Source organism: Empidonax traillii, unplaced genomic scaffold, assembly GCF_003031625.1.
Source record: "Empidonax traillii isolate 1590-97213 ecotype Southwest subspecies unplaced genomic scaffold, ASM303162v1 scaffold110:size1153230, whole genome shotgun sequence".
In the NCBI taxonomy this organism is placed as follows: Eukaryota; Metazoa; Chordata; class Aves; order Passeriformes; family Tyrannidae; genus Empidonax; species Empidonax traillii.
Genome location: NW_020955303.1, coordinates 731,479 through 754,822, shown reverse-complemented (window position 1 = coordinate 754,822; position 23,344 = coordinate 731,479). Strand labels below are relative to the sequence as shown.

Genomic DNA, 23,344 nt, shown 5'->3' with positions numbered 1-23,344 from the left:
TAACTACATGGTTATCCATGGAGAAAGGAAAAGAGAATAAATATACACCCAAAAACGCTTAAGAAATTTGGGGCAGAGACTTTTGATGGAGGGTATGGAGAAGCTTTCATCTCTTTTGTCTGTGACTCCAGCACTCTGTTATTAATTGCCAACAGTTAATCAAATTAAGTTCTCCAAATCAAGTCTGATTTGCCCATTGCAGTACTTGGTGAGTGGTCTTCCTTTTCTTGTCTTAACTCATGAGCTTCTTCATCTTATTTTCTCTCCCTGACCTGCTGAGGAGGGGAGTGCCAAAAAGGTTTAGTGGGCGTCTAGCACACTGCCAAGGTCATCCCACCACTCTTGTATTGAACATTACTCAATGCACATAACTGCTTTATTTTTACATTAGGGTCAGAGGCCAAATGAAGTTGGAAATTGTTTTTCTGAACAAGGTATGACTTCTTGGACTCTTCCAGTTTCAGTAGTGATCACTGCTATGTCACCAAGACAATGAAATATGTTTCATTCTAAAATAGCAACATTAAGTGCTTTGCATTTTGTAAGGGAAGTTGTCATCCACAATATCAATTTCAATTGTATCTAAGTAAAGCAGCGAAAAATAATTGTATTGCCTTTCACCTGTGATGCATCATATTCCCATGCAATTTCCTGCGACTTGAACAGGTTTTTTACCCAGGAAATATGTGAATTTTCTGAAGTAGACCCTACTTTGGGAATTTACCACTAAAAAGAACTTAAGAAGAAAAATTTACACTTATCTGATATTTTCTGCAAATCAGTAAAGGATATAAATAATATTTAACAAGGATAATAGTTTTTCCAAGGCCAGGGGGAAAAAGAAATAAAAAATTAGTTAGCTTTAATTTATAATTCTTTAATATGAGATACCATCTTGTACAAAAATAGAGATTATTTTTCATTGAGTACAGTCACACATAAAATTTATAAATATAAAAATTTCATTTTCTTTGTGATTGTTTCAATCACTTAACATATATAAATGTATAATTAAACAGAAAAACTAGACAGTTATTTTAACCAGCTTAAGCATTACATGTTAGGTGAATGACTACTTCTCCTAAAGTTACCTTGTGGCCTTTCTACTAAGACCAAAAAATCTTTGAAGTGATCTATGGACTGTAATGTAATGGCCAGTCTCTTCGCGAACGAAGAACCGGGGAAGGTCTTTCCACCTTCCAGCCTGCGCATTGGATTTTTTTAGGTGAGACACAGTGTGCGCGGAACTGAGCCCACCCTTTAATCCTGAGGTTCATCTGCCGGGGCCAAGCACGCTTGGACGGTGGCAGCGAGGTCCTCAGGACGTAGATGGATTGCCTTACGGGCTAACGAGCTCCATCTGCCCGGGGAGTGGCCCCGACCGGGAATCGAACCCGGGTCTCTGCAGTGACAGTGCAGTGAATTTTCCCCTGGACCACCGGGGGCTGACTCTTCTCCTAACTACTAATATTGGCAACACCTAGGTTTAACCTTCAGGCTGTGAATAAATGTCAAGATACCCTGGTTAATTTATATCTTTTATGTTACTAAATGACAGAGAAGATCAGCTATACTCAACTGTGAAAGAGAGGTCCTGAATGGAGATGGCTGAGGACAACCACTAATCAGTACATAATTTCACTGATTTAGATCCTCAGTTGGTACAAATCAATATAATTCCAGTGAAGCAAATGGGCTGTATTGATTTACCTCCTTGTGAAAATAAGCACAACACTTGGCTCAGCTTCCTGTGTGATAGAGAACTTTGCTTGACACAATGGAGAAGAAAAGAAGAACTGAAACTGTCCAAGAGTTGAAAAGAAGAATTAAAACTATCAACAAACAGATTTTTCATTAAAGTTGTCTTTTCTATAATTTAAAAAAAATATTTGAAAGATTGATGTATATTTATTAAGGAAACAGTAATATTCTAAGTTTTCACAGTGTGATTCCACACAGCATAGCTTTTATTTGGAAATTATACTAATTTTTTCCAAGGATTCCTTACCTCTGTGCATATTCATTAAATAAAATTAGAAAAAACTTGTTAATAAATTTTCAGAATAAAATTAGAACTAGTTGACATTCCCCACTGAAATTCAATGATTCTGTACAAAACAGTTTATTGAAAGAAAGCATGTGAGAGAAGTAAAAGCAGAACTGGTGCTATCAGTGATGCTCACTGGTGTGGACAATGTAGTAACTGATGTCCAGATCTGAAGTCAATCTCACCTTTAGAAGTCCTCTACCTATTCAACAGGTAAGCAGAATGCATATGCTCCTGTTGATTAGGGTAAACATTTCAGAAAATTCTGGTCTGATGCCATCTAAAATAAAAATGTAAAGCTCCCTGCTGGCTGCAGGACGTACATGGTAAACTTCAGAGACATAAAAGCAACAAAAAGATCTTTTTGCTAATCAGGAAAGAGTTAGAGATTCTTTCCAGGTTGTTCATCACGGTATGTTCCTGGTTTATTATACATAGAAATGCTGACAGCAAAAGAAATGCTATGCTTAATCAGCAGTACAGTAGGTAACATCTCAGATAAGGGAAAAAAGACTCCAAATATCTGAAAGTAAGGAAAAACAAGGTTTCAAACACTTCAAAATATTTTAATGTGGTTTGCATCTTTCCCTCATTTTGTTTAAATCAAAAAAATCTGACCAGTGAATGTTGCAATATTTTGCTCAAATGTATAATGATACTGCAAAACGTCCTAATTGCACTGCAAGTGTGTTGCCATTGCTTCTGCATTGTGTGTAGTGCTGGCGTGCAAGCAAAGTCTGATGTGTCTCAGGACTAGAGACAGCTGCATTTAAGGAGATCAAATTTAGGACATCAAATTTAGGTTTTACTTCATATCAAGGGAAAAAGGAATTAACTTTTGGGCTTTATGTTTTTGCATGAATGGGTAAATTTATTGTGTGACATTCACATCTGACAGTTTGATATGTGGTCTTTCTGAGTGCATATTATGTAAAATGAATTACTGCATTCAATTTGTCTTCCTTGTATATATATGTATTTATATAAAATATTTTCTTTTTAATTCTTTCTATAGTCATAATTGAAGTCATGTTCAAACTGATATCCACTATTTGCTAGATTTTAGCAGCATTTTAAGTTTATACAAGAAGGAAAATATGAGAAAAAGAAAGGATGATATATATTTTTATTCTATTTTAGTGATGGGCTTTCAGCAAAAGGGATTTCCCTTTCTGAAATAAAGTTTCTTCAAAAACTGAGGAGTTTCTAGAAGAACTTAGTACTTGATGAATTGGCATTTTCAGATGAAAAACATTTTGTCCAGTTCTGATTAGTGTGCTGCTGCATTCATCAGATTTCGTGGTTTGAGGTGAAGTACACTGTGAAATTCCTTACGTTCCACTTTTTTTTAATCAGCTAAGAATGGAATATCAATTATGATTATAACTTATACCTTCTTCAAAGACATTCTATCCTTTCTTGAGAGCTGTTACAATTTGGTTCCTCCAAGGCACAACATACAAGGCTAGGATTTTTCCTCAGATGTTAGAAAATGATTTAAAGTGAAGAATTAAGTGAAGTAAGTCTAATCACAAGACCATTCAACCAGAACAACAACTGAGGAGAAAGCTTTGAAAAGGTAAAAAAAAAAAAAGTCTGTGTAAAAAAGCCCCGAAAAAAATGACAAGGTTCAGGCTGCTGGCAGTGTTGACACTTCCTGCTATCAATATATTTTTACTGGGGATATTTATTTCCCCTCTCACCAGTCTGCCATGAACAGTGGAAGATGGTTTATGTCTTCTATGATGCTTTATTTACGATGGTGATTCATGACACTCTTGTCCAGAAGCTCTATAAAGACAATACATAATGATTTAAGTTGGAAAACGGCTCTGGAAGCCATGTAGCCCAAAATCCTGCTCAAGTTGGAGCCAAATTTCAAAGTAGATTTAACAGAAAAATATAAAAGTCAATAATGGGAGTCATTGTTTCAAGAGTCTCCATCTGAGGTTGGCTTAGTACACAACTTCGTTTTTATCAATACATATATTCAAAGTTTAAGTATAAGCATGAAGACATAAATATATAATACATATAAGCAGCATATTCCTCATAGCTCTCAGAGTAAAATTACCAGATACAAGATGATTGCCTTTTATTTAATTGTCTCTAATGGAAAGTTAGTTAATAATGAATTTCAGAGCAATTGGAAGAACTAACAATTTGCTTCATCAATATAAGTGTATTTTGTTACAAGATGTGATACAATCATTTGAGAAACTATCTGGGGAAACAAATGGTTTCTGCAAGGACACTGAGATGGCTCAGCAAATCCAGCCTCTGAGTCAGACCGCAAGCCAGACTGAGAAAGCAAAAGCAAGATCATCAATTGCTTTAATAATTTCACAAAAAAACATTTGACCCAACATGGTAGAATGGTCACAAGTTAGAAACTGTAAAAGTCACGTATGAAGAGCTGGATACAACACTCTTGTTCAACAACCACCTGAAGATTGCTTCAAGATGGTTAGTAGCATGTGGACTATTCCACTCGGTATCCCCTGGCACCTTCCTAGTTGCTAGCACTGAGGCTGGTCAATAAAGCTGTGATAACCATAAGCTTTAGGCCACAGGTCAAGAGCAAGTAATTATGGTAGCAACCCTAAAATAAAAGTAGTTGTAAGAAGAAAAAATTCTGGTCCTTACTCTTACAACCCTCCAAAAATAAGAGTTATGCACTAGAAAAAAACTGAAGTGATTTGATGAATCAGGTCATATGAAGTTGAACTCTCTGTCACACAATAATATAATACAGAATTAGAGAGAAATTCAGGTTTTTTCTTTGTTTTTCAGACCCTGGGACAAAAGAAGAAAAAAAATTGACATACATAATTCAGATCATGTTTTAGGAATAGTGTCTCTAGGGGGATTTCTTTCAAGTATATTGTGGAATGTGTTTGTAGATACAACTGACCAATTTTTTTTTTTCCTTAGTGTCTGGAAATGTCCTAAAAAGTGTGAAGTCAGGTCAGAACCACTACATGAAAGCCTTTGCTAGAGGATCCACTTCCTTTTGGTGTTCAGAATCTGTTGGCTTCATTTGATAGCTTCTTCTTGTATTGCAAGTTGTGGCAAGTAGGTAATCCCTGTACACTCTCTTTGTCTCTTTTAAGACTTACTGTGATGGATTCAAAGGCCAAAACTCAGAACTTTTCATCTCCTGTTGCCTATCAGGTGCTACATAAGCACAGAACAAGAAAAACCCTAACTGTGTCCTTACGACACTGAAAAAAAAATGCTGGGATCCAAATAATGAATATGTTTGGACACAGATGAAAGGGTTAACCCTAAAATGAAGATTTTTTTTGTGCCTCAGAAAACACGGTATGGAAGACACAGGAGGGATGTAATGCTCTAAAAATCACCAAACTATTTTTTAAAGAATTCATGCAGCAGTTTCAAAATGAGTATGCTTTTTAGCCTAATTAAGCATATGCTTAAGCAATTATTGATTTGATGTGCTCACTCCAGGGCTCAGAATGCAGAAAGTATTTTGTGACACTGGGAAATACTTTGCTATGCAACTCTAAGAAAACTCTGGAGGCAGTGGAGCAGAGTTTACCTTACTAATGTTGTTTATAAAAGCAGACTCTTTTCTGTCAGATCTACCAAGGGAAAGAGTCACATCTAGACACAGGAGGCTATATGTGTAGAATACAGACAGAATAAAAGAATGATATATAATATCTAACTCATTCTCTAATCTTTCTATAAAATATCACATATTCAGTTCTATTCAATGAGAGTTGAATCAATTGACCTCAAACCAAGTAACTCAAATCAAGGATCAGCTATTTTTTCATCTAATTCAAGATTCTGTTCCCTTTTGAATACTTCTTTAGGAGTGGAAAAAAGATAGGCTTGGCCTTCCCAGGATCCTTTGGTTTTAATCTTTCTGGGTTGATGAAACCCCTTTTTTAAAGAAAATTTGGAGAACAGATGTTCCAACCACCCTTCTATGAAGGGTGTATGGAAGAGGCATCTTAATCTTGATGGACTTCTGAACTGAACCAATTTCTTCATCCACTCTTTGAAAATACAGGGATTTTCCCATCTAAATAGCTTATTGCTACAGTCTGACGTATGCAAATAATTTAAGAAGACTGCATATTGCATGCACCCAGAAGGCCCAGGCCATTACTACATGAAAGCACTTGAAAATATTTAATTTTTGAGTGGTTAAGACTCCTGTATGTTTTGCATTACACAAAGTAGCAAAAAAAGTATTAATCTTTATATAAAGATTATCTTTTTGTTCACTAAATTTAATTTTAAATGTGATAGTACTGAAAACAAAAGGCTTTTGTAGGTCCAGAAATAGTATGCTTATTTCATTTGTGTAATTTATATACTAATAATGTGTGGTCCTGAATTCCTTGGGATATTTCTTTATTGCTTGTAAATTTACTCCTGTGATACTGTCTGGAATAGCAATTTCATGCCAGCTATTATCTGTGGAAACAGATTAAAGCATCCCTGAAGCTTTTTTTCTTTATTTGATGAGAATTTTCAATCCCCTAAAAGCATTTAGACAAGGGAAGGGAACAGAAAGTAGCATATTTTCCAGTTCAAGCATACTCTGGCTCTTGATTATGGACACCATATAGATAAGAGTACAGTATTAATCAGAATTGTTTGGCAAAAATTTACATCTCTCTATGAGTGTGGATTTTGGAGACAATGAGCAGAGAGTAACATCAGTATTTCTAATTATCATCAGCATGTCAGAAAGTGCATTTGAAGGTAACAGAGAAGGTTAAAACAAATAACCAGAAGGGATGGTCATTTCTTCAGGTAACAAATTAAAAGTGCTGTATTCTAATAATGAACAGTTTCTTAAATGGTCTAAATGGTATTTGTGTTTGTAATTCAGATACTGTGAAATAGATTTCATTTTACTGAACATCACCATTTTTCATATTTCTGCTTCTCTAGCTTCAGAATATCTGGATATATAGGCATACAAGCAAGTTCCTTCATGGGGAAGTAGGATGTTAAATTCGTATTTTGAATAATGGGTTGTTTCCTCCAGGATTCTTTAAAGACATAGACCTCCCAAACAATATGCAGATTCCAGATTGGCCATCAGATTTCAAAAGGCAATTGTAAAAATATGTTGTAGGAGGTCATGAAGATCTTAAAGTCACCAAAGATATCACATCAAAAAAAGTAGCTGAAGGAAACAGGAAAGCTGAGAAGGAAAATGAAAGAGGCGATGGGAGGCTTCAGAAGGGAGAGGTCTGACAGGTAGTAGGTATAAAATAATTTGGAAGCAGTTTAAGGAGCGATTAGCTCCTCTGGTTCAATGTGAGAAAAACCCATGAGTCTAAATCTTAAGGTAAGACTATTTTAAGACAATAGGAAGGAAAAATGTATCATTTAACTCCAATAGCGAAATTTTTTCTTTTACTTTTCCTTACTTGATAAAGAAACAGAGACTGAAGAGAGACTGGCTCATGTCTGAGACAAAATAGAAGTTGATTAATTAGCATACATGTGATTTGTCTAGGAATGGGAATAATATTTAGGATTTCAAGAACAAAACCTCAGAAAGAGAGGGATATGCTTTCCATCACCAGCTGTCCAGAGGAACATGCCATAGTATTTGAGATGATCAGCCTTCAGCTGAAGTGTCTCAGAATGGTATAAAATGACTCTTTGGCCAGAAAGGGGACAAGTGGAACTTTTAAATTATATTTATCAATTCTTAGAAATACATATTTAGGATAGGTATTTCATAATTTTCATATGGTGGTAGTACACAAAAACTTCTTCAAATACAGATGGTACACCTTTTTTTAAAGATTTTTTACTCCTGTGTGCTTCACTATTAGCAATTTGATGATTATCATGAATTAAAACAAGCATTAAGACCCTTGCTGATTCATATAATCTCCTTATTTAGATTTCAAAGACATTTCAGGATCTCCTAAGTCTCTGAATAAGAATCATCTAAAATCCTTATCCACTGGGAAGATAAAGATATCTGACAATGAAAAAGCTGTCTTTTTTAGTAGGATTTCACTGACTCACAGAAAACATTGTATTACAAATTTGTTAGTGGAGGACACTTTTGCTGTGAACAAATGATCTTTCCATTTTCTCTCTTCATCGCTCAAACTGTACCTCTGACAACATGGATTATGACTGTTTTTTTCTTAAGATCATTGTCTGAGCACAGAGCAATTTCTATCGCTGAGTCTAGGTAGCAGCAGTATTTATCCCAAGGTTGATGTAATTAATTTTAATTCTGCAGACTCTCTGTATCTAATTTCAGGGCCCAAACATCCTTTTACATTGTTTTTTTCTTCTTTCTTTTAAACTTTTATGCTTAGTGAGTGCTTATTTGCTTCAATTTTTCTAAATATATTGCAAATGTTGCTTTATAGCATGTATTACTTCAGGCACAGAACACAGAGGTTTTATGTGATCTATTACTTTTTGAGAAAAAGTGTGTGCTTAATTTTGGATTAGCTACCTCAGTAGTACCAATAAGAAGAAGTATATGTTTACAGTCATCCAGATGCCACTCTTCATGATTATTAATATCATAATTTATAAATAAAAATGAAAGACCTCTAACATTTTCTTGAAATTTGCCTGTATATATATAAAGTTGTGCAAAAACAAGTGAATATTTGATACTAAAGCAACATTGATTTGGAAATCCTTTGGGAATCCTAGAATATGTTTAATGGAATTGTGCATGTTAAGAAAACAAACAAGACTTAAAATGTGTACAAGGAGAGATGTTATATTACCTCTCTGGGCTATAGATAATTTCTTACAAGAGTCCAAATACAGCTGAATTCCTGTAAGAATTCTAGAGAGATGGAAATAACAGATTGAAGTAGGGCTACATCTAAACTGTTTGGTGATGCGAATTGGTTCTTGTATAGACCCTCTGACCTACAGAGAAATTACCTCCTCTTTTAGAAAGGAGGGAGAAACAGACCATATAAAGTACCTGTGTGGCAAGGCTTGAAGGAGCTTCATAAAACAGCAACAAAGAGGTAGAATGATTCTTTTTTATAAAGTGATTGTTGCCAGTGAACCAATTGCCCTTTAACAGTTGTAGGAAGAGGCTGGGTTTATTAATTTTCTTTCTATTCCCCTTAATCAGTTTGAAAATTGCAGTGAACTGTCGAGTCTCTGGATGATACGAAATGTTCAGGACAGTCATAGCTAAAACTTCCAATATAGAATCACTAGCAATAAAATGATGGATGTAACACTGTCAGAAATGCAAAGTAATGTGCAGGTGGGGGAAAACCAACCTTAACAACCTAAACTATGTTTATACATCATCAGTCTCTAGAATGACTATTATCTCTTGGGAACAAGGTCTCTCAACCACTGTGAATACTTACCTGAAAGCATCTGTTCTCTGAACACTAACACTTGAAAATAGCAGAGGTATTTTAAATCACTAAAAAATAAATGGAACCAAAACAAGTGGTTTTATTTTACTGCATAAATCCCTGTGATGCCAAAGGTTAATATAATGTCATGCAGTTCTGGTCACTCTACTGAAAAACACTTAGAACATATATATATTCTAAATCTATATGCAGGCAGTGAGGGTATCAAGTGAAATAATTATGGCACAAGCTCTCATAAAAAGAGGAAGAAGTTTTAAGTAAGGGACTTTTGATTTTGTTCAGTTTATTGTCTGATTTTTTTTTCCTAATTAATTTTTGGGGATCTGTAGTGTTGCAGGCTGCTGTGGAAACAAAAAGATTAGGAAGAGTTGATGTATGTTCATTTAAGATGGATTCATTTATGCCCACCTTGAAGATGAACTTCTCAGTATTGCAATCCTCCTCTATCACATGATGACCAGAGCCTCAAAAGTGCTTTGTGCCAAGTGAGATGCCTCAGGATCTCACAAAAATAAATCTGGATTTAGGGATATTTCCTAGGTTTAATGATCCTCCATAACCAGTGGAGTGAAATACGAATTTGTTTCAGAAATTCTAGTTCAGATTGAGGTGAATTGCATCCTGAATTGTACAGTTGGGGTAAGAGATTGGATAGCTGGTTCAGGTGCACTGTATATTCATTACCACGGGATGTTTAGGAGGCCAAAAGGGATAAACATATTCATGGCTAGTGGATTTCTTAGTGGCCCTCTCAGGTCAGCATATCTGCTTAGTGAATACTTACTTAAAATATTATAGGCCCTATTAGTGATCTGATCATACATGGTTGTCAATTTCTACGTAACTGAAGGCTGAAGACAAAATTGGTTTAAATATTACTACTGTATTACTTTGTAGAAGGCAGATAACTGACCTGGAGATGTAATGCAGTTTTATGCTGGACTGATGTAGAATCACAGCTGCTGTGGGAGGTTGGGTGTATGATCTTGTTGAAGAGGGTTCTTTTAATTTGGTAAGACCAAGGGCTTCAAGATTAGGAACAAAAGACAAAGGTTTTCTCTTTATAAAAAAAAAAAAATCAGAGAACAGCAGCAATCCTGCATTTTGCACTATTTCTTCATCCGGACTCCTCTCTCCTTCTCACTGTGCAATCAGCCTCTTTATCTGTGCAATCCAGAGTCATATCTGAGAGTCTGTCACTTTTGGGTTGTTACATCAGAGGTTCTGTGTTCGCTGCAATTCACCAGACAGATGTGTTCCCCTGACTTACAACAAAATGACTTAGTGAGTTGTGGTAGAACAATAGGTTTTATCCACAGGCGAATTACTGTAATTCATTTAATAGGATTTCACGCTTAAAAATTACTTCAGGGGTTTTATGCTTTATTTTGGTTTAGTTCAGAGGTAATACCTTCAAATAATTATTGAAGCGTGTTTAAAGTTTCTGCTACCAAGTGCTGTTTGTAACATTTTGGTAGCAGAAACTTTAAACACATATGGATTACTCACCTCCAAAAAACTATCTTAGCTGCTTCCTCCAGCTTCTCCAGCACTAACAGAAACTTTCACGAGCAGGACATTTCATTATTACAGTATCTTGCATATTGAAGCAGATTAGTGAGCTAAATTTAAGTCTTAGCAAGAAAAATTACCCAAGGTCTCCTTATTTACAGAACTGACTACTGGGGAATGGAATTTAAATTCATATACATGTTACTTAGACAGTTCCCCACAATCCCAACTACCTTGCTCTTTTTTAAAAGATAATTTATCCTATTGTATTTTCAAGATTGAGATATAGAGAGAAGTATTGTTCGTTCCTAACAATCCTGTTCTGACAGCATGGAGTTTGGTGTTTTTTGGATTGTATTTGGTTTTTGGTTTGGTTTTGGGTTTTTATTTGTTTGTTCATTTGCTTTTAATAATAGAACAGACTGTACCCTTATGATTGAAATTTGTTCATGTAAACCATCATCCTAAAACTGGTCAAAGTTCTGAAAGAAAAGTCAGAAAAATTCTAATTTCCTCATATTTGGAATACTCACAAAAAGTAACTGTTCCTAACAATTGGATGAATTATAGTACACATTATAAAGAGCAAGCAACATGCAAGATCCTGTCAGACACACAGAATGGAGAATGGAAGATAATAGTGAGAATTTTGAAATATATATTTTGAAACCTTCTCTCTTTACACCATTGTTAAATGTTTGAATGAGCTACATTGTGTGATATGTTTTTGATTCCTTCCTATTGGCAGTTGACTTGGAAGTTGATTGTAAAACCAAATTGGGCTTCAATTAAGAAAAAAAAAACGGCAAGAGTTTACATGAACAAATAAAAATATTCCTATAAATCAAATATATATTCATGTGGTAAATTTTTTCTCAGGTAACAACCAAGTAAAGCAAGTGCATAATAGCAACATTGTATTGAAAATGATTACATCATAGTATCCCTATGGAAGTTATCATAAGCATAGGCTTTAATATTTGAATTTCAAACAATAGTTTATTTTGGATGTCAATATGATTAGATTATAATTTTTGTGGCTTTTCCCTATGATCTAAGTGATAAGACTGTTTTCTGAAAGCTGAATTTAATTTGTTTATGTTAATAAGGAAGAATGGTAGAATGTTATTACTACTTATATAGCAAGAAGCTATCAATGAAATCAGATGAAGACCTCATACTAATTAAATTTGAAGTTATATTGACATCTAATTTAGATTTAATATGTTAATACGTTACAATGTAATGGGTAAAGTGTTGATGCTAATTATTTTGAAAGTTTCAGCAGATTGCATTAATTTGACTACTTCCCATGACCTTTAGATGACACTGGGAGATTTCTTCTGAAACAGTTTACAAATAAAAGAATAAATAAGGTTACTTCACTTGTAAGTGAAAGGAGAAAACTGCAAAGCATGTTTCAGTGCTCAATAGCAAGAAAAAAGATTTCAAATAAATGAAAAAAATCTTATCCAGATTTTTTTTTTTATTATGTGTTATCTCTTGCCGTGAGTACCAAAAAAAAAAGCCATTATCCTACAGTCACAGTAAAATCATCTCCTGTAAGTAGCAAACTCTTTTTTTAATGACCCTCACTCTAAAGAGACATCATCAGTGATTCAGAGGAAGTGACAATCTGACAGGTCCACCATCTGCTTCCTAGAACTCAAAATGACATAAAATGACAAAGCTTCTTTCCCAGGGATTTTATTATTAGAATTTGTTAAAGCAACAAATAATGTATAACATAATATAACCATTGGTGGCTTGTAGTAAGCAGCTGAAGAAGGAGAAAAAATATGAAGGGAAAGGAGGAAAAAACATGGGAAGTCTGAAGAAATTGCATAGTTGCTTATTAGTAATTAAATATGAAGGAAGAATCTTTCCATTTTGTTCCAATACAAAACAAAAGCCTGTTTTAAGAGACTAAATTTCTTGGAGTACAAATTCCAAACTTCAGATCATTTTAACTGGAGTCTTTCCTTTCACTCCAGTGCATTTCAGTGAACTCTCAAATGGCATAACTCATCTTTGGAGCTTCAGGAAACGTGTGGAACTAAACAAAGACTGAAAGCTGTGTCATCCTTCCACTTCAAAGCAAATTCTGTCACTAAAGATGTGAGGAAGATTTTTATGGAGTTTTACTGAACAGATATTGTAGAAGTTTCACTAAAACCTGAATCCTCTCTCCTGTGTGGAAATATGTAGCATACAACACTGAATGCTAGGTTAGGAGAAACTAGTGGCCCCGTTTCCAGCACTGAGCTCTCTGTCGGGATGGCAATACATTAAAAACTGAATCTGGATTCTCTTGTCTTTATCCTTGTTACTCTCCAGGCAAAAGATTAGGGGAGATTAAAAAAATAAAAAAATCCCTCCCTCTTGACAAAATCACATTTATCAGCAGCGATGTTATTATTTAGGCTTGGCATTAGAGGGGTGGATGTGGGATGATGTGGAAATAACTGCAGGAGCAGAACCAGTCAACACAGTGACATAAAATTTACAGTTCATTTTGTAAGGTGGATATGTGTAGCACTCTGGAGATCTGTCCTGTCACACACAGGTCACACACCAGTTAAGGCTCCTGTTACAGGGTCTGGGTGTGCCTCTCATCTTTGAGCACCCAGTCTCCTTGGGTACCTGAGCTGTGGGGGAAGCGTGACCGTCCTAGCCCAGGATTGCTCTCCTCAGCCTACTGCAGGGTGGTGGACATCTGGGGACATGTCCACACTGAGGGACTACTGTTGTTTGTGCTCTTGTTTTTTAAGTTACATGGTCAAGACCACTCACTAATAATCTTGTTGGTCACCTATTCCCAGTCTGGTTGACTTGCACCCTTTCTAAAGTCCATTGGCAGTAGCTGCTGAGGTAGCAGTCTTCTGAGCTTCTCCCCAAAATGTGTTACCAATACCTGTTGTGTTTAACAACTTGTCTCTGATTCCAATGCATATCAAAACCATTACAGGAGGGCAGATGTAGTTCATACCCCATCTAGAAGGACTTTTTGGTAAACCTCCCTTATGATAATTATATGTGATACTTTATCTTTCCAGTTCACACCAGAATCACCAAATCAGTTGGAGTTGGCAGGCATAGACTTCATTTTGTCTGAGTGGTGCTTTGGGTAGGTTTCATCCTATGACAAAGCTATTGACTTTTTAATGCATGAAACATTTCAAATTGAAGAGCTTATATATAGCAATTATAGGTAACACCAATTTTAATATGTAGTACATCCTTGCTCTATGCTAGAAGCACCTTTTGCCTTTCTTCTGTTTTGTTTTAGCAGGGAACACGACAAATTACGACTGACAAATTCTTATCCTTAGATCCCAGTTTAGTTCCGTTTGTCAGTTTGTTGATTTTTGATTTCCTGCTTCTGCTTCCCACTCCTGGGTAAGCAACATATAGAATCCATAAGCAGCATATAGAAACCATTTATTCTGTGATACATTTGGAGAGTTTAGAGCAAAACAAAAGGTATGTTTCGTATAACTGAAGCAGCTGATTCAGTTGGTCAGGGCAGGAAACGCTACTGGAAGATGCATAGAACTAGCTTAATTTTTTCCTTCAAACTTTGAAACCACAGTTTAGATACAATCCCTGAATATAAGATCTCTATGACTACCAGTGAAAGACAGTTTTGTCCTCACAATCAAGTGACACCTTTGCTTTCACATCTTGTGAAATATTACAAATATTATTAATGTGTCATTTTTGCTGTTGCCAAAACAAATGTTGGTAGGAAGGGTGCTGCATTGAGCAATGTGAAATATACCACATGGTTGGCCATCTGCTTCCAGTCTTACAACTATAAACTGTAACCACTCTTTTTCATTTATTATTTCACACTGGGATTTGAAGTTTCATCTTCACTAATATTTGCACAAAACACATATTTATATACACATGAAATTGTACCTTGCTATGGAAATGTTATTTTTAAGATTTCAGGGTGCAAGAAAAATCAAGGGAAAAGTTTCTGCTGAAGTTTTTTTCCAGTTTTAAATGAAAGCTATTTGCTTTCAGTTCACAACCCTACTTTGTTTTTTTAACATCTCAGGACCATATAAGTATTTAGGTGACAGCACATTTTGCTGTGCAGTCCTTAAATGCTGTTTTACCTACTTTGGTACTGGGAGATTCTAATTGAGGTAGTACAGAACTGTCCGTGGAAGAAAGGGAAGAACAGAAAATAGCAGTGGAAAAATGGAGTACAGGTTTCATTTGATAAGGACAGAAAAGTCAAGATTTGTCAGCAGAGGAGACAGAAAAATGGTGAACTGCAAAGCTGAATACAAGATGCCAAAGAAGGAAGAAGAAAAACTATAGAAAGGATAAGAGAGCGTATGCACAAGAAAGGTGTTTAAATTAGAGTTTACATCATTCAGGTGCATGATACTGAAATTATTTAAAACTATTATAGGATTAGGGTAGTGAAAAGACTAGAACTAAAATAGGTCAGTTAATTTCAGACCTAGATACTACCCAACATCAAGTAAGAATATTTTCTCAGTTTGCTGGGTGAAAATCCAGAAATGCCTCACTATTTATTAATCCTGCCCAATGCACATATCTATATTTTTAAAAGCTTCTTCTGACTCAACACTGTAATTTTCTTCCTTCTTTGAAAACTGTTCCTCATTATCCCTCACTATCTCACCTGTGGAAGCACATAGAAAGGTTAAAGCATAAATACGTGCAGGATTTGAATGTTTCACTACATTTATCCTGCGTAGAGTACTTGGTGATGAAACAGTCAGAACTGTGCCAGTAGCATCACTTCATAGAGCAGTTGTTTATTCATGGTCTTGAGTCCCTTGGCACCAATCTAAAGTAAAACAACAACCCTTAGGCAGGCCCAATTGCCACCAGTCAGTATTTTTATGATGAATTGTGCAACAAGCAACTCATCATATCTTCTCTGCAGTTACAAGGTATCACACATATTGTCAGACTTCAGCGAGGGGAGGTTAATTAGGGACTCTGACAAAACACAGAAAGCTAGGTTGTGTTACTGAGAGGCTGGCAAGCAAATGTGTGAGACAGTGTTAAAAGCCAGCTTCAGTGCAAAAACACTGAACTGTGTGGAATTTAATAAATTTTAACACCATAGTTGAAGACAAAACTCACAACACCATGAAAGCATGCGAACATTTAAGACATTTTCTTCAGGAGGGGAACACAGTTCTGGGGCTGAGATGCTGGACTGATGCTCTAGAGAAGTTACTGAAACGTCAGATTTTCCCCTTAATTCAACAAGTCAGCACCCAGCCAGCCTCTCCTATAACTGTGCTGTGACACAGTCACTAACAGCAGAGGGATGGTAGAGAATATGTTCTAAAAATATTTTGGTGCTTTAGGGGGTTACGTTTGGAAATCCTAGCTATATGTGTATGTTCTTTTTCAGCATAAACCTTGAAGTCAGGCATTAATCCCAGATGAAAGGGAGTGGGGACCGACACATATCACTGTTTACTGTGTGCTGCCTTCCCCCATCAAGATTAATTACATACACAGGGAAGAGCTTGTCACCTCTCTGCCAAAAGCCTACAACGAAGTGAAGGAAAATGTCTTCTTTAAATGGAAGTCCCATGTAATAAAAGGTGAACTAACTAACAACAGTAAATATCAGGTTTTGCTTTTTGCCTCAGCTGAAGCAGGTGATTTGCTGCAGAAGACACAATACTCGTACTGGAGGACACTGGGTCGTAGCTGGCATTTGACAGGTAGCAGCAGTGAAGCAGCAAAAAAATAAAAAGATTTGCTAAACAGAAGTCAGTGTGAGAGATTTAATTTTAGAATGAAACCAGGCACATGAATTCAGACTTCAAAAAAGTACATTTGATACCAATTTACCCACTTCATTTGCTCAGGAAGGCTCACATTGTCAGTTACCAGTGGGGTGTGCTTTAGAAAGCTGTGCTTTGCTGCCTGTCAGCTCTTACTTGGCTGCTTGTATGAAAACTCAGTCTTCCCATCCCAGCTGTAGATTTGGTTCAGTCTTTTCCTTGACACAGCAAATATGCAGCAAATGGTACGGCCTTATTCTTGAAAACAGAGCTTGCAGCCACTCTGACTGATGGGTTTTTACTTCATTAAAATGTGCAGCTAAATGATTTACAAGACTGTCTGAAGGCCTGTTAACATCTTAGCTTGCGAGAGCTCAGTTGCAGCAATGACATGAATGTTTTATAAGGCAGGCCATTCGTACTGGGTGGTCTTACAGCTGACTACACCTGCTGGCACATACAGATGGTTGAGCTATATTTGGTGTATTCAGTGTGGGAAGGTGAGATTCAAACTTCTCCCATGGAAAAAAAGGAAAATAAAATAGGAAACTGTACCTGTATCACTTCAAAACTAGAAAATAGGGCAACAATAGCTGAAACTGTAAGCAGTTTTCAAAGTGACTACATTTTTAATTGATACTCTTAATTTACTAAGACAGGCTAAGTCTGATTTATTTGGGAAAGGTGTGAGTTTGGTTTTGTTTCTTTTTTTTTTTTTACTGGTGAAGCAGTGTCAAATGGTAGCACAATAATTAGAGTGAAAATTTGATTAATCAGAATAGGATGAGGGAAAGAGGGAAACGAGGACAACAGACAGCATTCATAATTAACATTTATCTCTCTAACAACCATACAATTAAGATCTGACAGGAAGAGTCAGGAACATATTATCATTTCCAAAATTCCAAATCAGATGAAGCAGCAAATTGCAAGTTCTTATGTGGGATCTGTGTGAATACATGAGTTACATAAGCCAAATCCTAAAATGAATTTTCCTTTCTGTGTGGAGCTCAGTTGGCTGCAAACAAGATTGATGCAGTGACATGCTCATTCATCTCTTTTTTTCAACTTTTTCATTTATTTGCTGCCTTTGATGTTGAGCAACAAGATTATGTCAGGGAAAATTAGCAATTTATGCCCATCAATAATTACACTAACTTTCTCAAAAGTTGTACATTATAATCTCTCCTAGGGCAAGATTTAAAAAAGAAAAAAATCAGACTGGTGAACTGGCACTAAGATTGATATGAAGTGCTTAACTCAGAAGCTGTAACCCTGAAAATCCCAGTTTAGCTGCTATGTCACCCCAGAAAAGGCATCTTACTTTTTCCTTAACCTATAAAACAGCCTCTATATTTTTATTAGGAAGACAAATAAGGGGAAAAAAACACCTCCCAAGTAATTCTCGTGGTTGTAGTGTGCAAATTTGAACACCTCAACTACCCTTGAATACAGGCCTTATCAAGCCTTTACTGCTTTCAATATAACAAAGCTGAAATAGAGGGCTTTTTCACTGAAACGCAATAATGAAACACAGTACTGCGGTGTAAGAGACAGGCAGAAATGGAAGTAAGTTTGTGAAGAAAGAAAATTTTATGGTAAAGTAACAGTAAGGAAAGATCCATGCCCCTAAGAAAGGGAAGGGAGAGGTTAACCAGCAAATGCTTTTTCAGGTTTAGATGATCATGGAATCATAGAGTCATAGAATCATAGAATTAACTGGGTTGGAAAAGACCTCTGAGATCATCAAGTCCAACCCTTGATCCAACCCCACTGTGATTACTAGATCATGGCACTCAGTGTCACATCCAACCTCAATTTAAAAAACACCAGGGACAGTGAATCCACCACCTCTCTGGGCAGGCCATTCCAATGCCTGATCACTCTCTCTGTAAAGAACTTCTTTGTAATATCCAACCTAAACCTCCCCTGGCAGAGCTTAAGCCCGTGCCTTCTTGTCATAATCTTGTCCTGATCTTGATTAATACTATATTTACTGCATTATATGTTAAAGATTCATACTTACAATTTTTTCTGACTCTCTCTCTCATGTTAGATTTTTACACATCTCCAATGGTGAGTGCCAAGGCAGTGCAAGAGGGTCTTCCCATAACCATCTCTGAATAAGGTGCCAGGAGTGCAGTGATAGGACTGACTGAATCATACGTCACCTCTGCATGGCAAAGCTATACTTAAAGTCCTTCTTTAGGCTTTCCTCCTCTCTCTATTGAATTTCTTTGCGTTTTAGAGGACTACCATAGCATTTTCCTACTTTTTATGGGAGAGCAGGCTAAATGTATTCAACTGCAAAATGTGTTCAGTTTCTGCAGTCCTACGTCCCATACATTTAAACGAAAACAATCATAGTGTGTAAAATCAACAAGTACGCTAAGCTGAAGAGATTCTACCACATGAAAGGACACATGTAAATTCTGGTAACTTGAGATAAGGACAAGTTGTTGCATAACCAGGGAGAGTTCATGTCCTAGTGCTCCAACTTTTTGCAGTCCTGAATAAAGAGAAGACATGAGATCACAGACTATATTTTAAAAAGATTTCCTTTAAAGAGCTGCAAGATTGGTTTATGTAGCTATAACAGCAGCTGGCTGTAATTTGAATGTTTTTCTACATATTAATTTATTTCACTTATTATATAAAGGTTGTACTTGGTTATTAAAACTTAAATGTGAAAGGCAAGTTGGTACTTCAAAGGGTGTTGTTTCAAATCAATCAATCAATCAATCAATCAATCATTTTACTAGACTATAGACTGTTTCAAGAGACTTGCTGTCACAAAATCCACTTTAAAAAGGTTTTGTCCATATGTAATACCAGTCTGATTTACCGCAAAGACCTCCTTTTAAACACACGACCTTGTTAACAATATATTCTTTCCCAGCTCAAAACTGAGAGACTAGTTATTTATGATAACTATGAGAGTATTTCAAGAACTTCAGAATGAACATAGGATTTTTTTCTTATATATGATAAAAGCAGATGACCTGAAAAGAGATTTTACATTTCACAGCCTTTGCCAAAGATGTATTGGCACTTTTACTGTAATTGAGAGCTTTTATTTATGAGTTTCCCTGTGTGCTTAGCAGAAGTTAGCATACAACAGAATGGCATATAATTGTTCTCATCACTTCCATTTCCCATAAAAACTAATGCACTATCAATTAACAGTGTATAAAATTAATTATATACTTGCTTTAACATAAAATAATTGTATTATACAACATGTTTCTTATGCCATCATGGTCTGTTAACAGTCCTACTGCCTATTTGAGGAGGCTCATAAAAGATACTGGACACTGGGGAGCAGTTTTTCTGGTTTCTGAAGTACAATTTTCATTTAAACTCTTCCACACTGCCTTTAGTGCTCCTATAGCAATATCAGTTCTTGTAAATCGATCAAAATAAGGCTTGTTGATGGCTCAATGTGCCATGGAATTGCATGTGCACAAATTCTTGCTGTCATGAAAACTGCGAGAAAAATCAAGTCTGAAAGATGGCAATGTGTAAAAGGCAGGATAAGTATTTGATGTCAACACTGAGCACTGAAAGTAATCCCTTTCCTTCTCCCTCTCATGTGTGAAAATTTTTGTCTAGGTGCTCTTAAAATCTGGTAGTACATAGAGTAAACTGCAGATTTTGCTTTCTGGTTGCTACATTACATAGACATTATTGTTTCACAGTAATTTTGCCAGATTGTAACCTTACTTTATTTCTTTTCCCAGCTACGATAGTTTAAGATTATTTTTCCACAATGTAAATTCAACATTCAAAATGTATATATGCTCACTGTCTATAAATCATGATACACAGAGAAAACAACATTCATCAGCTTCGTGTAGCAATGAAACTCGTGTTTGAATTAGCTCCAGTTCTGTGAGGTTTGTTTTTCACTTCTTGGCATAGAATAAATCAAAGTAATTCCATGAGATTTACTTTCTCTCTCCTGACATTCTAGTTTTTGGATTATTGTTCTCACTGTTCATGCAAATATACCCATACATTTCTCTGGGCTGTAGGAACATATGAGTGAATTTGGAAATATATCGCTAAATAACTTTCAGACATTTTCTGCAACAACTTGAGGAATTGGTTTGGGAGCAATGGTCTGAAGATCACTAGTTAAGGGAAAGTCAGAGGGGAAAAATCAGGATAGAACTTTATGAATGAAAAGCGTTTCTCCATTGTCTGGCAGTTTGCCAAACCATCTACCCTCCTGTAGTATAAACTGAGCAAGTTATTTGCAATCTGAATAGTATACTCAAAAAAAAGTTGCTGAGAGGTATTTTTAGTTTACCATTTTCTTCTTATTTGTCATTAACAGACAACAATCAGGTATTTAAGCCTGAATCTGTACTTAAGTTCACTGTTCATTCACATATTTAATGTCCTTGACCCAGACTTTCATTTGGGTCCTCAAGTCCTGCAACTACCGAGTATCAGGGAAAACTGATCTGTCAGAGCACAACAGTGTAAAAGATAACGCTCTTGGTCCTGTCCTGCTACCTAAGAGGGGTGATGGTGAACCTTTCTTCTTCTCTCCATGCAAAACTCCCATCAACTAGCTGTAACGAACAGTTATTAAGCTAACCTATTTGACTTGGGGTTTTAAAAAAAGATGGCACATATGGCTGGGACAAACTACGTTAATTGGTACGTCAAGAGCAGTACTGCTTGTGATTTTTTTCCTCTTTCCATCCTAAACCAAATGATTCAGCTTAGCACCTTTTATTAACTAAACTATCAGGTGGGTATAATAATGCCTTTCACTTCACATTGGGAAAGAAGGTGGAGGAGAAGTGATGGTGTGGACATGGAAGCACAACCAACAGCTGAGTGGTAAATCAATTCCCATCTAATGATACTCTTGCATCTATGTGTTAGGATTATCCAGGTCAAAATCCTACATTATGGCCTAAATGACACATGCTGTGTGTTAGGATCAGATCCAATCTACCCATTGTATATACCAAGTAAGCACAACACTCAAAGAGAATGTTGTGAAAAGTGCCAATGTACATGCTTCTTTTATTTTTTTTAAGTAAACATTTATTATGGGATATTATACGTACAAAGGGTGAATAAAAAATACAATTGAAAAAAAATACAATTAACTGAAATAAATAAAAAATAGCAAAAACTTTCAAATGTATTAACTAATTCCTAGAAAAGAGGAATGGAATGATTCTCAAAGTAAAATGTATTAAGTTGAGCTCGTATCTTCAGTAAAAAAGCTGGCAGATTGTTAGATGAGTGAACTGGCCTAGTTCTTTTCAGCCACACTGATTTATCTTAGGTGAAGATCATAACCTTAGCCCTTATGTGTAACTCAATATTTGCAAGTGGGAATGTTAACTTTAGTGAGACTTGGTGGGTGGTTCTTTCATTTCATACATGATTAAGTGACTTCCTACATTAAAATCCAAAATCAAGTGTGGAAAGCTCCATATCATATTGTACTTAGCACTTTCAATTCTACGGAGCCCAATATAACCTGAAGAATTTCAGTGAATGCAGGACCAATGTCTGGAAAGCAATGAACTCACAACAATTAGACATTGCATTTTGTGAAAGGTTTTCACAGAATCATGGAATCACAGGAACAGTGTGGCCAGCAGGACCAGGGAAGTGATTCTTCTGTTGTACTCAGCACTGGTGAGGCCACACCTTGAGTACTGTGTCCAGTTCTGGGCCCCTCAGTTCAGGAAGGATATTGAGGTGTTGGAAAAGTTCCAAAGAAAGGCAACAAGGCTGATGAAGGGATTTGAGCACAAGTCCTGTGAGGAGAGGCTGAGGTAGCTGGGGTTGTTTAGTCTGGAGAAGAGAAGGCTCAGGGGTGACCTCATCAATCTCTAGAACTATGTGAGAAGAGGTTGTAGCCAGGTGGGGTTGGTCTTTTCTCCCAGGCAATCAGCAGTAGGACAAGAGGGCACAGGCTTAAGCTCTGCCAGGGGAGGGTTAGGTTGAATATTAGGAAAAAAACTTTTTCAGAGAGAGTGATCAGACATTGGAATGGGCTGTCCAGGGAGGTAGTGGATTCACTGTCCCTGATGGTTTTTAAGATGAAATGGATGTGGCACTTAGTGCCATGGTCTAGTAACCATGGCAGTGTTGGATCAAGGATTGAACTTGATGATCTCAGAGGTCTTTTCCAACCCAGTTGATTCTATGATTCTATGATTCTCAATGTAACATAACCCGCCCCCCCAACTTAGTATCCTAGAACACCCAAAATAAGAGAGTGATTAACCTAGCCAACCAGAAACATATACATCTCTTTCATTTGTCATGTTTCTGTAATTAGTGGCAAAAAGCAGGTCTCTCTGAAGCTTTACTCATCTGGTTCTAAAGTAAGTGTTTAAAATAAACCAGAAAAATTATGTATTCCTAAAGTAACAGTTTCTATTTCTCAGACAGAAATATTTCATTCCATAAACATGAAAGGAGAATATTTTGATATTTTACAGTATTTCTTTCAGGTCCTTCTAGTCAAATGAAGTTTCATCAGAATAAATTAATTTATCTAAATATTTGGCACATGTTTGAGGAAAACTCTTTTTATGCAAACTTTCCAATTCTTTCTGGTTATTTCT

General features: G+C 36.1%; 1 long non-coding RNA gene across 1 annotated transcript; it reads left to right on the top strand.

The window, feature by feature from the left end:
• Nucleotides 1-6,118: 6,118 nt before the first annotated feature.
• On the top strand, nucleotides 6,119-22,588 carry LOC114056992. Its single transcript, XR_003571109.1, has 3 exons — nucleotides 6,119-6,128; nucleotides 7,038-7,040; nucleotides 22,494-22,588. It is a non-coding gene; the product is annotated as an uncharacterized LOC114056992 (long non-coding RNA).
• Nucleotides 22,589-23,344: the final 756 nt, after the last annotated feature.